This window comes from Loxodonta africana, chromosome 6 (assembly GCF_030014295.1).
Source record: "Loxodonta africana isolate mLoxAfr1 chromosome 6, mLoxAfr1.hap2, whole genome shotgun sequence".
NCBI lineage: Eukaryota > Metazoa > Chordata > Mammalia > Proboscidea > Elephantidae > Loxodonta > Loxodonta africana.
Window position 1 is genome coordinate 107,005,494 of NC_087347.1, and position 20,296 is coordinate 107,025,789.

General features: G+C 35.7%; 1 protein-coding gene across 1 annotated transcript in view; it reads left to right on the forward strand.

The window, feature by feature from the left end:
• Positions 1-20,296, forward strand: part of LRP1B (LDL receptor related protein 1B) — a 1,749,164-nt gene that overhangs the window by 13,758 nt on the left and 1,715,110 nt on the right. The gene's annotated exons all lie outside the window — the stretch shown is intronic.

A 20,296-nucleotide genomic window follows, 5' to 3' on the forward strand; every position in this document is an offset into this window, starting at 1 on the left:
AACAGATTGTTTAACACGAGTATAGCTGTGTAGATTATGAAGGATTTTTGTTAGTTTTCTACTGCCTTGTAACAAATTTAGCGTGTTATAACAACATTCGTTCATTATGCCACAGTTCTGTAGAAGTCCAGGCAGGCACAAATGGCTTCTCTGCTTAAAGTTTCGCAAGGCTAAAATCAATGTGTTGATCAGTTTGGGCTTGTATGAGGAGGATCTGGAAAAGAATCCACTTTGGAGCTTATTTAGGTTGTTGCCTGAATTCAGCTTCTTTGGGTTATCTTTTTTTTTTTGCTGGCTACCAACTGCTGCCGCTTTTAGCAGCAAAGCCACTCAAATTCCTTGGCACTGACCTCATTCCATCTTCAACATCAGAAATGGTACGTTTGGCTGATAATCAAACACTTGGCAGTTTGAATCCACCAGCTGCTTCTTGGAAACACTATGGGGCAGTTCTACTCTGTCCTATAGGGTGGCTATGAGTCAAAATCGATTCAGTGGCAATGGGTTTGAGTTTTTTGGTTTTGTGCTTCGCGCTCTGAATTTAGGACTTCTCTTTCTGCTACTAGCTAGTTCTGCTTTTAAAGTCCTCATGTGATTAAATTATGACCATTAGGATACTCTACTTTTTGCCATGTGAAGTAATATAATCATGCCAGTTATGCATAAGCATAGTCACAGGCTCCATCCACATTGAAAAGACAGTAGATAGATGACACAAGATGGGGGTCACTGGGAGTCATTCTAAGAATTCTACCTAATATAAGATGACTTTTTTTTTTTTAAATTTCTATTCTAAGACATTTTTAGTCATTGCCTCACTCATCTAATAAAGTAAATTGTTATTTGATTAAAAATTTTAATTCCCCCCCCTTCCCAGGTTTGTATTATGAAGAACTTCAAAGTGACAGAAAAGGTGAAAGACTCGTAAACACCTGTATACCTTTCACATGGATTTAGAAACCTTTAACATTTAGTGTCATTTGCTTCATCTCACTCCCTCTTTTGGAATTATGTACACATATGTAATGTGTTTGAATATATATACATACATATATATATTCCTAGATAGATCTGTTCCTTCTTCTGGCATTCCATGGTATGTCTAGTCAGTATTCTTCACCAACACCATAATTCAGAGGCATCAATTCTTCTTCTGTGTTCCTTATTCATTGTCCAGCTTTCACATGCATATGAGGCAACTGGAAATGCCATAGCTTGTGTCAGGCACACCTTAGTCCATCTTTGTTTTTGAACACCTTAAAGAGGTCTTTTGCAGTAGATATGCCTAATACAATGCATCTTTTGATTTCTTGACTGTTCCTTCCATGGGTATTGATTGTGGATCCGAGTAAAATGAAATCCTTGACAATTTCAATCTTTCCTCCATTTATCATGATGTTGCTTATTGGTCCAGTTGTGAGGATTTTTGTTTCCTTTATGTTAAGATGCAACTCATACTGAATGTAGTCTTTGATTTTCATCAGTAAGTGCTTCAAGTCCTTTTCACTTTCAGCAAGAAAGGTTGTATCATCTGCATGTTGCAGGTTGTTCATGAGTCTTCCTCTAATCCTGATGCTGCGTTCTTCATCATATAGTCTAGCTTCGGGGATTATCTACTCAGTATACAGACTGAATAAGTATGGTGAAAGGAAATAACCCTGATGCACACCTTTCCTGATTTTAAACCACGCAGTATCCCCTTTTTCTGTTTTAACAACTGCTTCTTGTTCTGTGTACAAGTTCCTCATGAACACAATTAAGTGTTCTAGAATTCCCATTCTTCTAATGTTATCCATAATTTGTTATGATCCACGCAGTCAAATGCCTTTGTATAGTCAATGAAACACAGGTAAACATCTTTCTGATATCCTCTGCTTTCAGTCAAGATCTATCTGACATCAGCAATGATAGCCTTTGCTTCATGTCCTCTTCTGAGTTCAACTCTAGTTTCTGGCAATTCCCTGTTGATAAACTGCTGCAACTCTTCTTGAACTATATTCACATAATTTTACTTGCATTGATGTAAATGATATTGTCTGATAATTTCCATATTCTGTTGAATCACCTTTCTTTGGAATGGGCACAAATATGGATCTCTTCCATTCAGTTGACCAGGTAGTTGTCTTCCAAATTTCTTGGCATAGACGAGTGAGTTTTTCCAGCATTGCATCCCTTTGTTGAAATATCTCAATTGGTTTTCCATCAATTCCTGGAGTGCTGTTTTTTGCCAATGCCTTCGGTGCAGCTTGGACTTCTTCCTTCAATACAATCAGATCTTGATCATATGCTATCTCCTGAGATGGTTGAATGTAGACCAATTATTTTTGGTACAGTGACTCTATGTTTTCCTTCCATCTTCTTTTGACAGTTTCTGTGTCATTCAATTTTTTGCAATATTTCAACTCAAGGTTTTGATTTTTTTTTTCAGCTCTTTCAACTTGAGAAATGCCAAGCATATTCTTCCATTTTGATTTTCTAACTCCAGGTCTTTGCACACTTCATTATAATACTTTAGTTTCTCCAATGGCATAACTATGGTATCTCCCAGTGCAGTAACTCATGGTGTCAACCCCTACCCCACATGGTCCTCCTCCCATACCAGACTGTACAGAATCCTTAGTAATATTTTTTGTACTAATATTACCAGTAGATTGTAATTTCTGTATATCACCCTTTCTTTTCCTTTAATTACTACTTCACTCTCAAAAAAGTTATTGATATAGGTTCACAAATACTAATTATCACAGTAGCTAAAATACCAGAAAATTTGACAAAATCAGCAACTATAAAAAGACCAGCAGCAAAGAAAACAACAGCTTGTGCTTTCAGTATATGTGGAAGAAACCACATGATTTGAAGTGTTATTGTAATTGGGTAATAATGATGTCTCTGACCTGGTGCATTAAAAAAAATTAGAAGGTACAAAAAGTAAATTAGCACAGAGATTTAGCCTTGTAAGTATATTGATACATGTAACCTGAGCTTACAAAAATATTTTCGTTGTTATAACTAACTATAAGGATATTTTTATAGGCAATCATTTTGGTGTCACCCTCTCTGACAGTGTCACCTGGTGAGGTTCGCAGCCCCACACCCCCAGTGATGCCACTGTCTTTGTCTTCTTGAGCTGCCCTTTGAAATATTCTGTTCAGCTCTTTTACTTCATCATTTCTTTCTTTCACTTTAGCTACTCTGCTTTCAAGAGCAACTTTCAGAGTCTCTTCTGACATCTATTTTGATCTTTTTTTTTTTCTTTTCTGTCTTTTTAATGACCTTTTGCTTTCTTCATATGTGATGTCCTTGAAGTCATCCCACAACTTATCTAGTTTTTGGTCATTAGTGTTCAGTGAATCAAATCTATTCTAGAGACGGTCTCTAAATTCAGGTGGGATATAGTCAAAACTACTTGAGTTTTAATTTAAATTTTTAATTGAAGAAAATGTTTTAATTTTCTTCAGCTTCAACTTTAACTTGCATGTTAGTAATTGATGCTCTGTTCCACAGTCAACCCCTGGCCTTGTCTTGACTGATGATATTGAGCTTTTCCATGGTCTCTTTCCACACATGTAGTCTCTTTGATTCCTGTGCATTTCATCCAGTGAAGTTCACGTTTACGGTCACCGTTTATGTTGTTGAAGAAAAGCATTTCCGGTGAATAAGTTGCTGGTCTTGCAAAGTTCTGTCGTGTGACCTCCACCATTGTTTCTAATACCCAGATCATATTTTCCAATTACTGATTCTTCTTCTTTGTTTCCAACTTTAGCATTAAAAAAAAAAAAAAAAAAAAAACCATTGCTGTCGACTCAATTCCAACTCATAGTGACTCTATGGTAGAGAGTAGAACTGCCCCACATGGTGTTCATGGAGTGCCTGGTGGATTCGAACTGCTGACCTTTTGGTTAGCAGCTATAGCTCCAATCACCAGTAATCATCAGTGTGTCTTGATTGCATGTTTGATCAATTTTAGACTGCAGAAGTTGGTTAAAATCCTCAATTTCTTCATCTTTGGCATTAGTGGTTGGTGTGTAAATTTGAGTAACAGTCATGTTAACTGGCCTTCCTTATAAGTGTATGGATATTATCCTATCACTGACAGAGTTGTATTTCAGGAGAGATCTTGAAATGTTCTTTTGGTGATGAATGCTACACCATTCCTCTTCAATTTGTGCTTCTTGGCATAGTAGATCATATGATTGGCCAACACCAGTCCATTTCAGCTTGCTAAACCAAAAAAAAAAAAAAAAAAAAAAACCCTTGCCGTCCAGTCAATTCCGACTTATAGTGACTCTATAGGACAGAGTAGAACTGCCCCGTAGAGTTTCCAAGGAGCACCTGGTGGAATCGAACTGCTGAACTTTTGGTTAGCAGCATAGCTCTTAACCATTACACCACCAGGGGACATCAATCTTCAAGGATTCCATTTCATTTTTGACAACTTCAATTTTTTTTTGATTCGTACTTTGTACATTCCATGTTCTGATTATTTACGAGTGTTTGCAGCTGTTTCTTCTCATTTTGAGCCAAGCCACCTCGGCAAATGAAGATCCCGAAAAGTTTACTCCATTCGCATTAAGATAGACTACTTTGAGAAGGCAGCTCTTTCCAAGTCATATTTTTAATGTCTTCCAACCTCAGGGGCTTATCTTCCGGCACTATCTCAGACAATGTTCTCCTGCTATTCCTAAGGCTTTCGCAGGCCAATTTTTTCAGAAGTAAATCTCCAGGTCCTTCTTCCCAGTCTGTCTTTGTCCGGAAGCTGCTGGAACCTGTTCACCATGGGTGACCCTGATGGTATTTGAAATACTGGTGACATAGCTTAGAGCATCACAGCAACATGCAAGCCACCATAGTATGACAAACTGAAAAACGAGTGGTGACATTGTATTCTATTTATTCTGGCATTGACATTTTCCTGTAAAATGTTCCACTATCTGAATTTTACTGTTTAGTTCCTGATGACTAGTCTCAAAGTAAATATTTGCCAAAAATACCCGGTTGGCTATAGTATACATTTTCCAATGAGTTAAATCAAGACACAGTCAGTTTGATGCTGTTTGATTACTTGGTTACCACAAATGCATTACGACAAAATGTGTTGCAGAATGTAAGGTACACCTCTAAACTGTACACCAATGTCGTTTGAGATATAAGAGTCTGTTATGGTTCTGATTACTTCATAAAGAAAAAGACTTAGAAAAAGATTAAAATGAAGACCTTGAAACCATGAGATATCCTTATGTTATTGGATCTGGAAAGTAGAAATCAGCAGAAGAGTGAAGCTAGAACCTTATGTCTCCTGAGTTGTAGGTATTTGATCCTTGCTCTTCTGCACCCCAAATATAGTTTTGGCTCTTCATGTTGCTCTATGTATAACTACCTATGAAGGACTAAGTTACCGTCACTGGATATTGCTTCTATTTCACATAACAAATAGTCTAAGTTCCTCATTACAATATTAAGATCCTAAGTGACAAGGTTCTTTTCCACTCTTCGTATATCCGCACATAGTACTGCACACAGTGGACAGCCTATATATATATATATGTAGTCTCTTTGACATTTAAAAGATGAATAGGTAGGTAAACAGCTAAATACAATATAGAACATGTTAAGATAGTCTCATTCATTTCCAAGAATGCTGTGAATATATATTTATATTATTTTCAGTCAAATTTTAATTGGCAGTTTATTTGAATAGGCATTTTCTTTACAAAATTCATGAGTTACAGAATTATACCCAATATATCTTAAAAAATTCATATTATAGCTTTGTGAACTGCTTTCTTCACGTGAGTATAGAAAAAAGCTCTTTGAGACAGAAAGAGTTTACCATATAGAATTTTTTCATCCAATCTTTCTTTTACGACTGTCAATAAGTCTTTTGTATATTCGAGTAATTGGTTCATCAGTGGAACAATTCAATGCAGCATTTCAGAAGTGAAAGTATACCCTCAATGTGTTGTCGTTTAACACAAAAAAATTCCTTCCAAGGTTGGTCATTATGTAAGGCACTGTTCTTCATTTCCAGTGAGAGAAAATATTTTAATCTGCTTTGCAACTGCAAATGCAGGAGAACATGTCTGCAAGTGAAGAAACTTATAATATAGCCATCTCTTTTATATTTGACAACTGGTAGGATTTCAGTCAAATGGAGTAGTGATGACTCCGTGTTCCCACTGAAACCTCTTCACATGTCATCTCAAGTAAAAAGATAAAGAATAGAATGGTATCTGTATGTTCAGATTGAAATTGAGGTTGAAAAAAAGGAAGAAAAAGGAAAAGAAAAACCCACACTCATTCTAGTTACAATAAACCTGACTACGGTAGCATTTAAGTGGTGACAAAGCAGGTCAGACAGGTCAGATATATCCTTAAATGGTAAACCAGAAGTCAGTTTATACTTTCAGTAAGATATTAATTAAATCAAAACAGGATGGTACTGGTTCAATGACAGACACACAGACAAATGGAACAGAATTGAGAACCTAGAAGTAAATCCATCCATCTGTGGGAACCTGATTATTTTATAAGGGGTCATAGTCCATTCAGTGGGAAAGAAAGTCTCCGGTGCTAGCAAAACTGGATTATCTACTTGTAGAAAAATGAAACAGGACCCATACCTCACACCCTACATAAAAGACTAACTCAAAATGGATCAAAGCTAAAACTATAAAGTTCCTGGAAAATAATATAGAGAAAAAAACTATGGGACCTAATTTTCTTTAAAAATAGATTATCAAACACAGCTGCAAATACACATACAACAGAAAACAATTTGATAACTGGGATCTCCTAAAATTAAATACCTATGATTATCAAAAGAGTAAAAAGACAACCTATAGACTTGGAAAAAAGTCTCCAGGAATGACATATCTGATAAGGGTCTAACCTCTAAAATACAGAAAACTTCAACAACTCAATAACAAAAAGACAAAAACCCAATTAAAAAAAGGGCAAAGGACATGAACAGACACTTTAACAAAGAGGACATTTAAGCGGCCAACAAACACATGAAAAGACACTTGTAATCATTAGCCATTAGAGAGTTGCACATCAAAACCTCAGTAAGGTATCATCTTGCCTCTGCAAAAATGACGCTGATCAAAAAAAAAAACAACGACAAATGCTGGCTTGGGTGGGGAGACTGGAACCCTACTCCACTGCTGGTGGGGGGTTAAATTGGTTCAACCACTACAGAGAATGGTATCGTATTTCCTCAAAAAGCTAGAAATAGAATTACTCTATAATCCAGCAATCCTACCCCTAGGGGTATACCCTAGAGATCTAATAGCAATGACATGCATAGACCTATGCACATCTATGTTCATTGCAACATTATTCACGATAGCAAAAACATGGAGACAACCTAAGTTTCCACCAACAGATGAATGGATAAACAAATTGTGGTACATACACACAATGGAATACTATGCAGCCCTAAGGAATAACGATGAGTTCTCAAAATATAATGTGGATGAATCTGGAGGACATTATGCTGAGTGAAATAAGTCAATTACAAAAGGATAAATATTGTGTGATCTCACTATTACAAATAGACAAGAACAGGTATACATATAGAAAGCAATGTTCTTTGGTGGTTTCCAAGGATGGGAGGGGGAAGCAGAGGGAATCATTTTCTAGACAGTAGACACTAGTTAGCTTTGGTGATGGGAAAGGCAATACTGAATAAGGGTTAAGTTAGCACAACTTGGCCAAGGTAAATGATGACACTAAGAAGTACACAAGAATAAGGAACAATTCTGCAAATGCTCTAATATATACAATTTTACAACAACAGTAATAACAACTAAAAATATGTGTATGGTTATAGGTAGATATGTATGCATATATGTGTATAAGAGGGCACATATGAATACATGGATTGCGTGTATAGGTGCATCTGTAGGCACCTGTATATAAATATTTATGTGTGCTGCATATATATTCAGATATATAATAAAGCACATAGGGAACACCATTATGAATATTTCCTAGAAATAACCAAACACCTCCTGATATTTAGTTACTGAGTTTGAGGACTTTGGACAATAGTCACATGAGAAAATTTGATCAGTTGTCACAGTAGATTTCATAAAGACAATGTTCTACATCCTGGTTTGGTAAGTAGTATCTGGGGTATTAAAAACTTGTGAACACCCATGTAAGAAACAGCTATAGATCTATGCTCATCTGGAGCAAAAGAGAAAGAAGGAAACCAAAGACTCAAAGAAGAAACTAGTCTACAGGACTAACTGCCCACGTGAACCATGGCCTCATCCATCCTGAGATCAGAAGAACTAGATGGTGCTCAACTACCACTACTGACCAGGGATACAATAAATGGTCCTAGATAGAATGGGAGAAAAATGTAGAACAATACTCAAATTTCTTTAATTAAAAAAAAAAAAAGACCAGACTTACTAGACTGGTAGAGGCTAGAGGAACCCCTGAGTCTATCGCTCTGGAATAACCTTTAAACCTGGAATTCAAACCACTCCCAGAGGTCACCCTTCAGCCAAATGACAGAATGGCTTATAAAATAAATAGTATTACCCATGAGTACTGTTCTCCTCTAAATAATCATCCAAATGAAACCAAATTGCAAACATTTACCCTAGACCAAAGATGAGAAGGTAAGGGGTGGGGCAGGAAAGCTAGACTAACGGAAACAAAACAACCAAAATGGAAATAATAAGAATGCTGACGTATTGTGAAAAATGTAGCCAATATCACTGAACAGTATGTTTAGAAATTGTTAAATGAGAACCTAATTTCCTGTGTAAACTTTCGCCAAAAACACAATAAAATGTTTTAAAAGAAGATACAATTTCCTTAACAAATGGTGTGGCACAACCGGATATCCATCTTTAAAAAAATTAAACAAGACTCAGAACTCATACCATGCACAAAAACTAACTCAAAATGGATCAAAGACCTAAATATAAAATCTAAAATATTAAAGATCCTGGAAGAAAAAATAGAGACAAATCTAGGGGCCCTACTACATGGCATATATAGAATAGAAACCGTAACTTACAATACACAAACACCAAACGAGAACTAGATGCTCCTAACGAAGTAGTAGCTCCTAAAATTGAACACACTCATCAGAAGACTTCACCAAAGGAGTAAAAAGAAAACCTACAGGCTGGGAAAAAATTTTTAGCTATGACATATCCAACAAGGTCTGATCTCTAAAATCTACACAGTATTTCAGCACTTCAATAACAAAAAGACAGCACATACAGGCACACACACTGTAATGTTTTTCCACTACAGGTCTGCTATGAGTCAGAATCGATTCAACAGCAATGGCTTTTTTGGCTATACATACAAAAAAACCATTAAACTGAGGTGTGTGTGTGTGTATGTGTGTGTGTGCATTGTTTCTTTGGTAGCACGGGAATGGGAGACTCTGATTACTGGGAAAATAAATCATGTAAGTAAAAATGGTACTCACCTTGCTTAACTTCCAAAAAGACATCCTAATAAAAGAGATGAATATCTGTGCCAAAAATAATTAGACCACATTATGCTTGCCAATATTCATTCAGGCTGTTTTTTAACTTAGATATGCACACTCAAAAAAAAAAAAAAAGTTCAATTAGCTATTCTTTTACTTTTCAATAATCTAAAAAGTAACCATATTCCTATCTTAGAAAATTTATAATTCTATTTTAGATTTAACCCAAGGACTCATTTTTTAGGTGTTTACCCATTTTTTTACCCAAAACAGTGTTTTTATAATTCCACTATTTTCACCAGTGACCAAGTCTGTGACAGAAATACTGATGAGAATAAAGAGAATATTGTCAGACTCTGATAAAAATAATACTTCCTAATGGAGTCATGTGTACCTCCCCAGACAGGGAATGTTCTTTATATATTGGTAAGAAGCTGACTTTGAATTTTTGACATATTTCTTAGTGACTGTTTTAAATACAATTTGTCATGAAATCCTTTGACCAATGTCAAAGGAATACTTAAAAAATAAAATAAAGTAAAAAAACAAGTAGCCTTGGAAGTGATTCCACCTCACAGCAACCCCATGTGTGTCAGAGCAGAACTGTGCCCTATAAGGTTTTCAATAGCTGATTTTTTGCATGTAGATCACCAAGACTTTCTTCCAAGGCACTTCTCAGCAAACTGGAACCTCCAATGTTTTGCTTAGCAGCCAAGATCATTCACTGTTCGCATTATCCTGGGACTCTGACCTTTTACATTTTGCTGGTATTGTGGTGCCATAGATTACATATCCTATCCTTTCTTAAAGTATATTTAGAGTTACCTGAAAGGTACACGCAAGATCCTGTTACAGTTTCTTGTAAATAGGGACTGCATCTTAAATATCTTATTACCTCCTTACCCTAAACAACTGGTGTGCTACATAGTATAAATCTTTAATGCTTAGCAAACTAATTAGTCATTAATCCACAAAATTAAAGAATTAGAATATTTTTTTTTTGTTAATAGGTAAGGTCATTCAGAAAGATTCATACCCTGAAGGACTGATTAGGGTAGATTTCGGCAGAGATTGGAGCCGCACAATCAGAATAGACTTTAATCAGGTCTGACAGCCGAAGAGTGTCACCTGGTGTTTTATTCAATTTGAGATTTGTAATCAGATGATTTATAAGAGAAGTTTAGGTTTTATAAAATGTGACACATTTGTCTTGATATAATAATAGGCCTATCCTGGTGTCAGCTGGAATCAATACACCCCTATTTTCCTTATTGAGGAGATGCAAAGAGAAGAATTTTCATTAGCAAGTCTTACAGCTTAGTTCATGACCCTTCATGGAAATTTACTTAATTAAGGTTAAATACACACACACACACACATGTATATATATAAATATCTTAAAAAAATAAATTTTTTTATAGAGCATGCATATATATACATATGTGTATGTATGTATATATATATGAGTTTGCAACACTTTGGTAAGTTCCTGGTGTAGTTTTTCATACTATGTTGCTAACCTGATAGGGGTCATTTTTGTTTTCCTCACCAAATTCTTCATTAGATCAGAGGCTGGGCATTTGTCCTACCGAGGGACTATTTTTAGTTAGCAAAACACCTTTGGTTATATATGTATATATATGTCATCATTGCCTTGTTTTTATTTAATACCTCATTTTTTCCAACTCTTTCCTGTGTATCTGCTCTGTTACTTATATTCATAATTCTTCCATTTCCAGCCTGCCACTTCCATCTTCTTAATCACTATTAGGTCTTTGTGCTAATCATGGCTCTCGCTTTACCATTTTCCTTTGTCTTCAAATACTTTGAATAGCTGAGTCTTCCTAATACTGGCTGGCCTTATTTTTCTCCACATCCCACCGCATCTCTTTTTTTAATCTCTTATTTTAAGTTCCATACTTCTAATATTGTTAATCCCATGCTTCTTTTCAGTACATTTATGTTTTTCATTTATTATGTTGTTCTATCTTCATCTATCCCTCGTCCTAGTTCTATTACTTATAACAAAGAAACCATAGCTACTTAAACAACTAGTTCATTTTAAATAATATTCCAAGTTAATTGGAATTAGTAGGAGAAAAAATATACAGATAAAAGGAAAATGAAGGGTATAAGGAATAAGGAAGATAAATTAGTCTAAATCCTAAACAACTACCTCAAATTCTAATTTAGTAATAAGTGAAGTGATACATAAAAATAAATATTAGGAAGGTGAAGAACTCAAAAGAACAAATGACTCTTAAAATCTCTAATTGTCAAGAGTAAAACAGATTAAATTTTATTTGTAGATTTGTGATTAAAGCAACAATAACTGTATATTGTAAAGATGGAGTCCCTGAGTGGCACAAACGATTAAAGGCTTGGCTACTAACTAAAGGTTGGTGGTTTGAGTCCACCCAGAGCTGCCTTGGAAGAAAGGCCTGGCAATTTACATCCAAAAAACTCAGCCATTGAAAACCCTATGGAGCACAGTTCTGCTCTGACATACACGGGGTCACCATGAGTTGGAATTGGTGGCAATTTTTTTTTTTTTTTTTTAATTGCAAAGATTATCATTTGCTATTCTCTGTAAGGAGCCAAGTTGGTACAAGTGGTAAAGTGTTTGGCTGCTAATCAAAAAGTCAGCGGTTCGAATCCACCAGCCACTGCTTGGTAACTCTATGGGGCAGGTCTACTGTCTCCTGTAGGGCTGCTATGAGTCGGAATTGACTCCGTGGCAATGGGTTTGGTTTTGGTTTATAATGAAAAAACAAATGAAGTACAGATTTTGAAATCTGGCAGCATTGACTTTGGTATGAAAATAATTCTGATAAACTGTGAATTATATTCAGGTTATAATCTTTTATGAGTTTTTTTTTACTGAAGTGTGCTTATGCTACTTCACTTTGGAAACTGGGAGGACAGTAATCTGTTATAGAAACTCATATTACAATAATGACATGTTTGGCCTTTAGGTACTATACAAAGACTGTTCAATGTATTTAAATAGTAGCTGAATGTTACCCTTTATCTCAGCAAAAATGTGTTAAAGTGCTAAAGTGTAATAACTTAGAATTACTCATGAAACCCATTGTCATTTGAAAGCAGATGGTCTTTTAAAAAGAAGAGATCATTGTTTTAAAAAAGCAAAGTTGCGATTTAAAACAAGTATTTAGAAGTTTCATTAAACATGCAATATGAAGCTATTTTAGTCAGCAAAAAGATACTTGACTAGCAATACACACAAAAAATATCAGTTACGCACAATGTGTAATGTATAACCATGAAAGAAAGAATAACTCATTGAAACCAGCATTGGAATCAAGCAAAATGCAATTTAGCCTTTTTAACAAGGCAGTTGATATACATCCAAAATGAAAGGCAAGTAAACTATCTTTTTGAGGCTGTTTAAATTTTTTTCATAATTATCAATGAGTTTCTATCACAGAGGCATACAGTGATAAAAATGTGCTTTTTTTTTCAAAAGTATTTTTCATTGAATTTTGGGATAGTTAAGGGCATGTTTCTCTTAACTCTTTCCCTTCTGTACTTCAGTACAAGGGCATAACCAAAGGGTTCCCTGTGCTCTGACACCCCGCCCCCCCGCCACAACCCCAACATTCGTGTGTCATGGAATGGGCCCCATAGAAATAGAAGTTAAATATCCAGTTTTATAATAACAAAGAACAAATACTGTTTATTGAAAATACTGTGAACACAGTTCCACTTTGAAACACATGGGTCACCATGAGTTGGAAACAACCTGAGGGCAACTCAACTTGAGGCAGTAAGTTTGGCTTTTTGGTTATTTTATCTTTCAGAGCATAATGTCCACAGGAGAATTAGGAAAGTCTGTTAGTGTTTAGAAAGGATTCCTTCCGTCTACTAATATTAGTCATGGTGTAGCCGTGGCACAGCATGTTTGTCTACAGTCACACTCAAACTCTACTCCACAAACTAATCTCCAGTGTTGCCCTGGTAATTTTTCATGATAGACCGTGCATGAAGATAAACGTGGGGCACACAGGTGGTTCCTCCCTTGTTTCAATGAACAGCTGCACTTTCTTTTTAAGTAAAAGAAAATAGGAAAGTATGCATTGGATTCATAAATTATTATTTCAGTAACCGCTAAGAAGATTCTGAGTTACAAATTCCAACAGTGTGGTTTGAAATCAATGGCTCTGTCCCAGTCTTTGCATTTTTTTTGTATTGTCCTTCATTGATTCTTTCTTCTTATTCTCTGTTCTTATTGCATCACATAGTTGTTGACAAGAGCATTTCCTGTGCTGTATTTATGATTTTCAAACCTTTTTCCAATATACACAAAGTGAACATAATGATGAAAATGGAAGTTTTGAGACTCTGGACATTGTTTTTAAAGTTTTGGAGTTTGGCCTTGATATCAGGGAAAAGCATATGAAATACATGGAATGCTAAAGTGATTTTTAAGGGAAACTTCTTCTACAAAATAGGACAGCCAAAAATCATTGAATTAAGTGGTCATTTTGACTGAGGATCTTTATACCCTGAAGGAAAAAGACTGGAAAGCAGGAATGTAGTGCTTTAGCAGTGATTCACAGACTGGTTTTTGTAGGTGGAGCCAGCCTTCCAGGAACATAACGTGCTTAGTTAACAAAACAGTAAAATTTGAAAACTTGGCAGAGGAGAGCAGGACAGCTTTCTGGCTGACTAGCTGTGGTGGCTGCATTTGTTCAGAGTCTGCATCTACTCTGCATGTCCTTAGATTTTTCTAGAACCATTTCTCTGTACAATGAATAAAATATGGAATGCATCGTTACTGAGGAACTTATGGTTTGTAAAATGGTTTTTCATTATAAAAGGCAGTTAATGAGAGAGAATATAAGATAGTATTCCTGGAGGTTCAACTTCCAAAGTATGTATTTATTTTCATCAAGAAACACTTCTTTCACTTTCTAATGATGTTTCCCATGACATAAGTTGCGTATAGTCTTGACTCCTGTTGTCCAAGCTGGGTTGGAAACCAGGACCCCTGCTCACTTTCCACCTATCCAGCACCCCACTCCACATCACCCCTGGGTACCTTTCCAGAATTCCAACGTGCAGGAGAACATAGCTTGAAAGGTACTGCTCTGAAGTGTATCTAATGTCAGAAGAATTATACATAGGATAATTAACTCTTTGGGGAAATTAAAAAAATAAATACAAATAAAATCAGAGAATGTGTATTATATAGGCTTACTCCTATTCATTAACAGAATACATTTATTTTCATTAAAGAACTGAATCTCTCCTGGAGTCTTTCATTGGTAATTTTTCATTATAAAGCATATATGAAGATAAATGCAAGGTTTATCTTCAGAGACAAACTAAGCATCGATAATAAGAAGTGATGATTCAAACCGTGTTTGTCCTAGCTACCAACACCTGCAAAATCAATCTGAAGGAGCAGTGGGAGGACATTGTTAATGTGGACAACTACTAGGCTTAAGCTATTTATTCCTTACTTGAATTCTTTAATAGATCTTAGCTATTCAACTTCAAGGACTATAGTGTACTTGAAGGTATAATATAGCTTATCAATGCTTGTTAAGTCATCAATGAAGGGGAAAATGAAGGACATTTGTAGTCCTTTTTCTCACCTCCAAGTAGAATGCATCTGTTTGAAGCAGATCAGAGATAGACTGCACAGCCTTGAAAACATTATATCAAAAATTATTAGGCCACCTAATTGCACAGTTGGCACATGTTTCTTTCCTTGGCCCTGCTCACATTACCAAATCACCCCACGAGCTACTCTTAACCTTCTTTCTCTTCTTTCCACTGCATGAAAATGGAAATTACAAGCAGATCTCTTCTGCGCAAACACTCAGAGATCTCCAGCAAAGAATTTCCTATTCTGTACTAACTAAAAGAGAGTAAAGTCGATGCATTTCTCATTGAACTGAGACACGATTTTATTAAATTATCTTGGCTTCTTTGAAGCATAAATGTAGGGCTACCAGTCACTGCTGTGCCTCAATATTATTACTACTGCTCTTATCCTCTGGGAAAATGGTACATGGGCCTTTTTACCATTATTGTGTACGAGATTATTTTTTTAATAGTTGAAATGTATGGAGTTCTCACCATTATCTAAACGATAATGTTCTCAAGGTGCTACTGCATTCTTTATTCCTTTTGTAACAATGCTAAGGAGTATTAGAAGAGTCTCAGTTAGATAACTGGACACTTCTATTGAAATGTTGTCTTCTTCATCAGTCCTCATTCAAAAGCTGTACATTAATTTTTTCTGACAAATTATTAGGATTTATTATTTAATGAGTGCTAAGTTCCACTAAAGGAGCCCTTGTGGCTTAGTGGTTAAAGTACTCAGCTGTTAACCGAAAAGTTGACAGTTCGAACCCACTGGTTGCTCTCTGAAGGACGAAGATACAGCAGTGCAATTCTGTAAAGATTTTCAGCCTCAGAAACCCTATGAGGCAGTCCTACTCTGTCCTATAGGGTTGCTATGAGTCTGAATCGATTTGATGGCAACAGGTAAATTCCAGGAATTATTCTAATAGTTTTGCATAGTTTTTAATCATCTCATTTAATTGTATTTGATGAGATAAGAAAACAGCAATATTACTGTAATTCATGCCTTCAAAAATTCCAGTTTTAGAGACCCTAGTAGAAACATACCATTGAATAGATCACAAATCTTCCCAGATCTGAAATCATCGCAACAGACTCAGGGGAACTGACGATTCAAGCCCAGCAATTCTAAAAGGATTTCTGTAAAATGATTTCAGATGGTAGGTTGGTCAAATCCTGTGTTTGTTATGTACAACAAAAAAGATAGTAGTTTTTATCTTTCTTTGGAGAGTTATAAATGTGAGCCTGTCACGGGAATCTTGCAGCAGCAGGTATGTTGTATTGAAGAGTATTTGGCAAAAAAGAGAAAAGCTTATTTCTGTCTCAGAGATCAGGCACTTCCTACCAATTATGAAAGCTGACCAAATAATAGGTTTTCAAAAGCCCAGATTTAGGACAGAAAGCCATCTCTTCATATGTATTTGAGAATGTGACATCTAAATACAATCATGGTGGTGATTACAATAGCAGCTTGAAATGAACTTACTGCAAAGGGATACATAAAGAATAAGCTGGTAAAAAGGCTATTATATTTTTATTCAAAATCAATAATTTAATTATGAACAATATTTTTAGAATGTGCATTCAAAAGTAGTCCTTCTCATCATTTGGAAAAAAATATTTTTAAGTCAAGTTTATTGAGGTAGAATTTATATGCAGTAAAATTCACCCTTTTTAGTGTACATTTCTATGAGTTTTGACAAATTTAAACCACTGTGTTAACATTTAACTCAGTCAAGGTATTTCCATCACCTCAAAGAGTTCTCTTTTGTTCATTTGTCTACAGCCTCTTCCCCTACCATCATCCCCTGGCAACCACTGATTTGTCTTCTGTCCTTACCATTTTGCCTTTTCAGTATGATGTGTAAATGGAACCACAAAGTATGTAGCCTTTTGTGTCTGGTTTCTTTCACACAGCAAAATGCATTTAAGAATGATTTATACTGTTGTGAGTATCAGTATTTCATTCCTTTTATTGACACATTGATTTTCCATTGAATAGATGCATCACAGTTGGTTTGTCCATTCACTAGTTGAAAAACATTTGGGCTGTTTTCAGTTTGCTGTAATTATGAAACAGAGCTGCTAAACAATTTCATGAAAAGATTTTGTGCTAAAATAAATTTTCATTTCTCTTGCATAAGTGCCTGTAAGTGGAATTTCCAGGTCATTTAAGTGATTGCATAACTTTGTAAGAAAGTACCAAACTGTATTCCAAAGTAGCTGTGCTATTTTGCATTCCCACTAGCAATGTGTAAGAGTTCCAGTTGCTCCACATTTCACCTTGTCTTGCTATTAACCTCGTAAACATAGATGTAAAAGTTGTGAACAAAATATTAGTAAATTGAATCCAGGAATATAGAAAATAAAGGATAATACATCATGACCAAATTATGTTGGCCCTGAGGAGTACAAAATTGGTTCAGATTTCAAAATCAATTGATATAATTCATCATGTCAAAAAACTAAAGAAGAAAAACTGTATGATCATTTCAATAGAAGCAGAAAAAATATTTGCAAAAACCAACATAAATTCACCACAAAAAAATTCTCGTGAAAGTAGAAATTAAGAGGATATTCTTTGACAGGATAAAGAAAATTTCAGTAAATCTTACAGCTAACATCATTCTTAATGGTGAAAGAGTGCGTTTTCTGTAAGATCAGGAAGAAGACAAGGATGTCTGCTCTCACCATTTCAACACAACGTCATACTCGCAGTCCTAGCCAGTCCAATAAGACAAGAAAAATAAATTAAAGGCAGACTGGTTGGAAAGGAAGAAACAAAACTACATCTATTTTGCAGACAACATGATTTTCTAAATAGAAAATCAATAAAGAAAAATTACAGAAAAGCTAGTAGAACTAATAAGGGAGTTTAACAAAATTTCAAGATTCAAGATCAATGTACAAAAATCAATTGCATTTCCATATTCAAATTGGTTTTTGACCCTCAATTAAAACCATAACAAGCTTTATCTCCTCTGTTGGAGCAAATGACGAAGGTGTCAATCTGGCTCTCAGGTTTCTAAATTTACTGCACTTCTCATTTCTCTACAATCCCCATAGCGCAAACACACAAACATATTTGAGAATACTCAAATAGGTCAATCACAATCTAGTAGCTCCTTCCATTTTCCTTTTTACTTTAGAAGAAAGGGAACATTTTATTCTTAAATAAAGGTTGCCATTATATATATATATTTTTTTATTCAAACAACCTTTGTTTTCTTCTTCCCCATAAATATAATGTGAGGGTTACACAGTGGAAAAATACCAGCATACTTCTTAAATTTTTTTCTTTGTCAGACAGAAGGCAAATCCTAGCTATCCCCTTTCCAGAGTGTGTGAGTGGACATTGTGCATCTCATTCAGGTATCTTAAAGCATTGATATTTGCCTCACTTTAGACTCTTTAATTTGCAAATTACATTGACTAGGCCAGCCACATAATATTCATCTTCTATGTGTCATTAAAGTCAGCTCTAATATTTCCTTCTCTCTCTCTCCTTACCTTATTCTGGCTTCTTTTACACTTAACATGTGATTTTAATATGAATGCGGCATTCTGTATGATGATAACTGATGATTTAGAAGATATTCTCTCTACAGTGCAAAACATTTATCTGCCTCTTTCCCAAAGATAAACATTACGGTGATGATCGTATATGTAAATGCCTACAAGTGGGATATCTGGGTCATTTAACTTGAACCTTGTCAATTTAAGAAATAGATTGAATTACAAAATGATTACGTCCAAGTGAATATCTTCTACATATCCCCTAAAGACAAATGTGCACTCTAGATATGAAGGAAAATCTATCTCTCCTGTTTTGTATATTCTAACATTCTGATCGTTCTTACTCCCACCATCGTTAGGATCAAGTTCTTCAGCTTAGTTTAGTTCCTCTACTTCTCTTATGGAAAGTTGCAGTTATGAAGCACATTTTGATATGTGGAAAGAATCACTACCCATCTTATTTGCACTTCCCAGAGTCAATACAGTGATGGCAATGATATATGTTAGAGTTAACTTTTATCCCTATGTCGTTATGCATTTCTCACAGCAGTTTTTAATGGTTACAGATGTGTTAGCTAGGGCATGTAACTGCTAGGTGCTGCAACAGATAAACCCTGAAATCTCAGTGGCTTAGTTATTTTTTGATCTTGAAGTCTGATGACTATCATTAGATGGCCCTATCTGGTGATCCCTTTCCTGACATTAACATATTACACATAGTTTCCAAAGTCATCATTGAGGTGAAAAGGGATCATGGAAATGGTACACTAGCTCTTTAGAGTTTCAGCCTGGAAGTGATGTATATCAATTATAAGAATGTGTCTCCACCTAAAAGCAAAGAGATTGAGAGGGATTGATTTCCTGTGAACCCAGGAAGGGAATGAAATCAGAAATATGTGAGCACTATAAGTACTACACCAAGGAACTCCTTACCTTATATGATCTTCAAAGATACGCCACTCCCATATCTATCCACCCATTAGTAATTTGGCTTTCTGCATACATTTCTTCATCCAAATCTAACACTTGAACAAAATCAAAGGCAGTGTGTATCATTAATAAGTCACTAGGGAATTTGGGCTACCATTAAGAAAACTTTCATTCTTACAGGTGCCAAGTAATGAAAAAAGTGGTATAAGTAACAATTTTAAAGTCAGTATCATTTTATTAGTATGTTGTTGTTAGGTGCCGTCGAGTCGGTTCCAACTCATAGCGACCCTATGCACAACAGAATGAAACACTGCCCGGTCCTGCACCATCCTTACAATCATTGTTATGCTTGAGCTCATTGTTGCAGCCACTGTGTCGATCCACCTTCTTGAGGGCCTTCCTCTTTTCCGCTGACCCTGTACTCTGCCAAGCACGATGTCCTTGTCCAGGGACTGTTGCCTCCTGACAACATGTCCAAAGTATGTAAGATGCAGTATCACCATCCTTGCCTCTATGGAGCATTCTGGCCGCACTACTTCTAAGAAAGATTTGTTCCTTTGGCAGTCCATGGTATATTCAATATTCTTTGCCAACACCACAATTCAAAGGCATCAACTCCTCTTCAGTCTTCCTTATTCATTGTCCAGCTTTCAGATGCATATGATGCAATTGAAAATACCATGGCTTGGGTCAGGCGCACCTTAGTCTTCAGGGTGACATCTTTGCTCTTCAACACTTTGAAGAGGTCCTTTGCTGCAGATTTGCCCAATG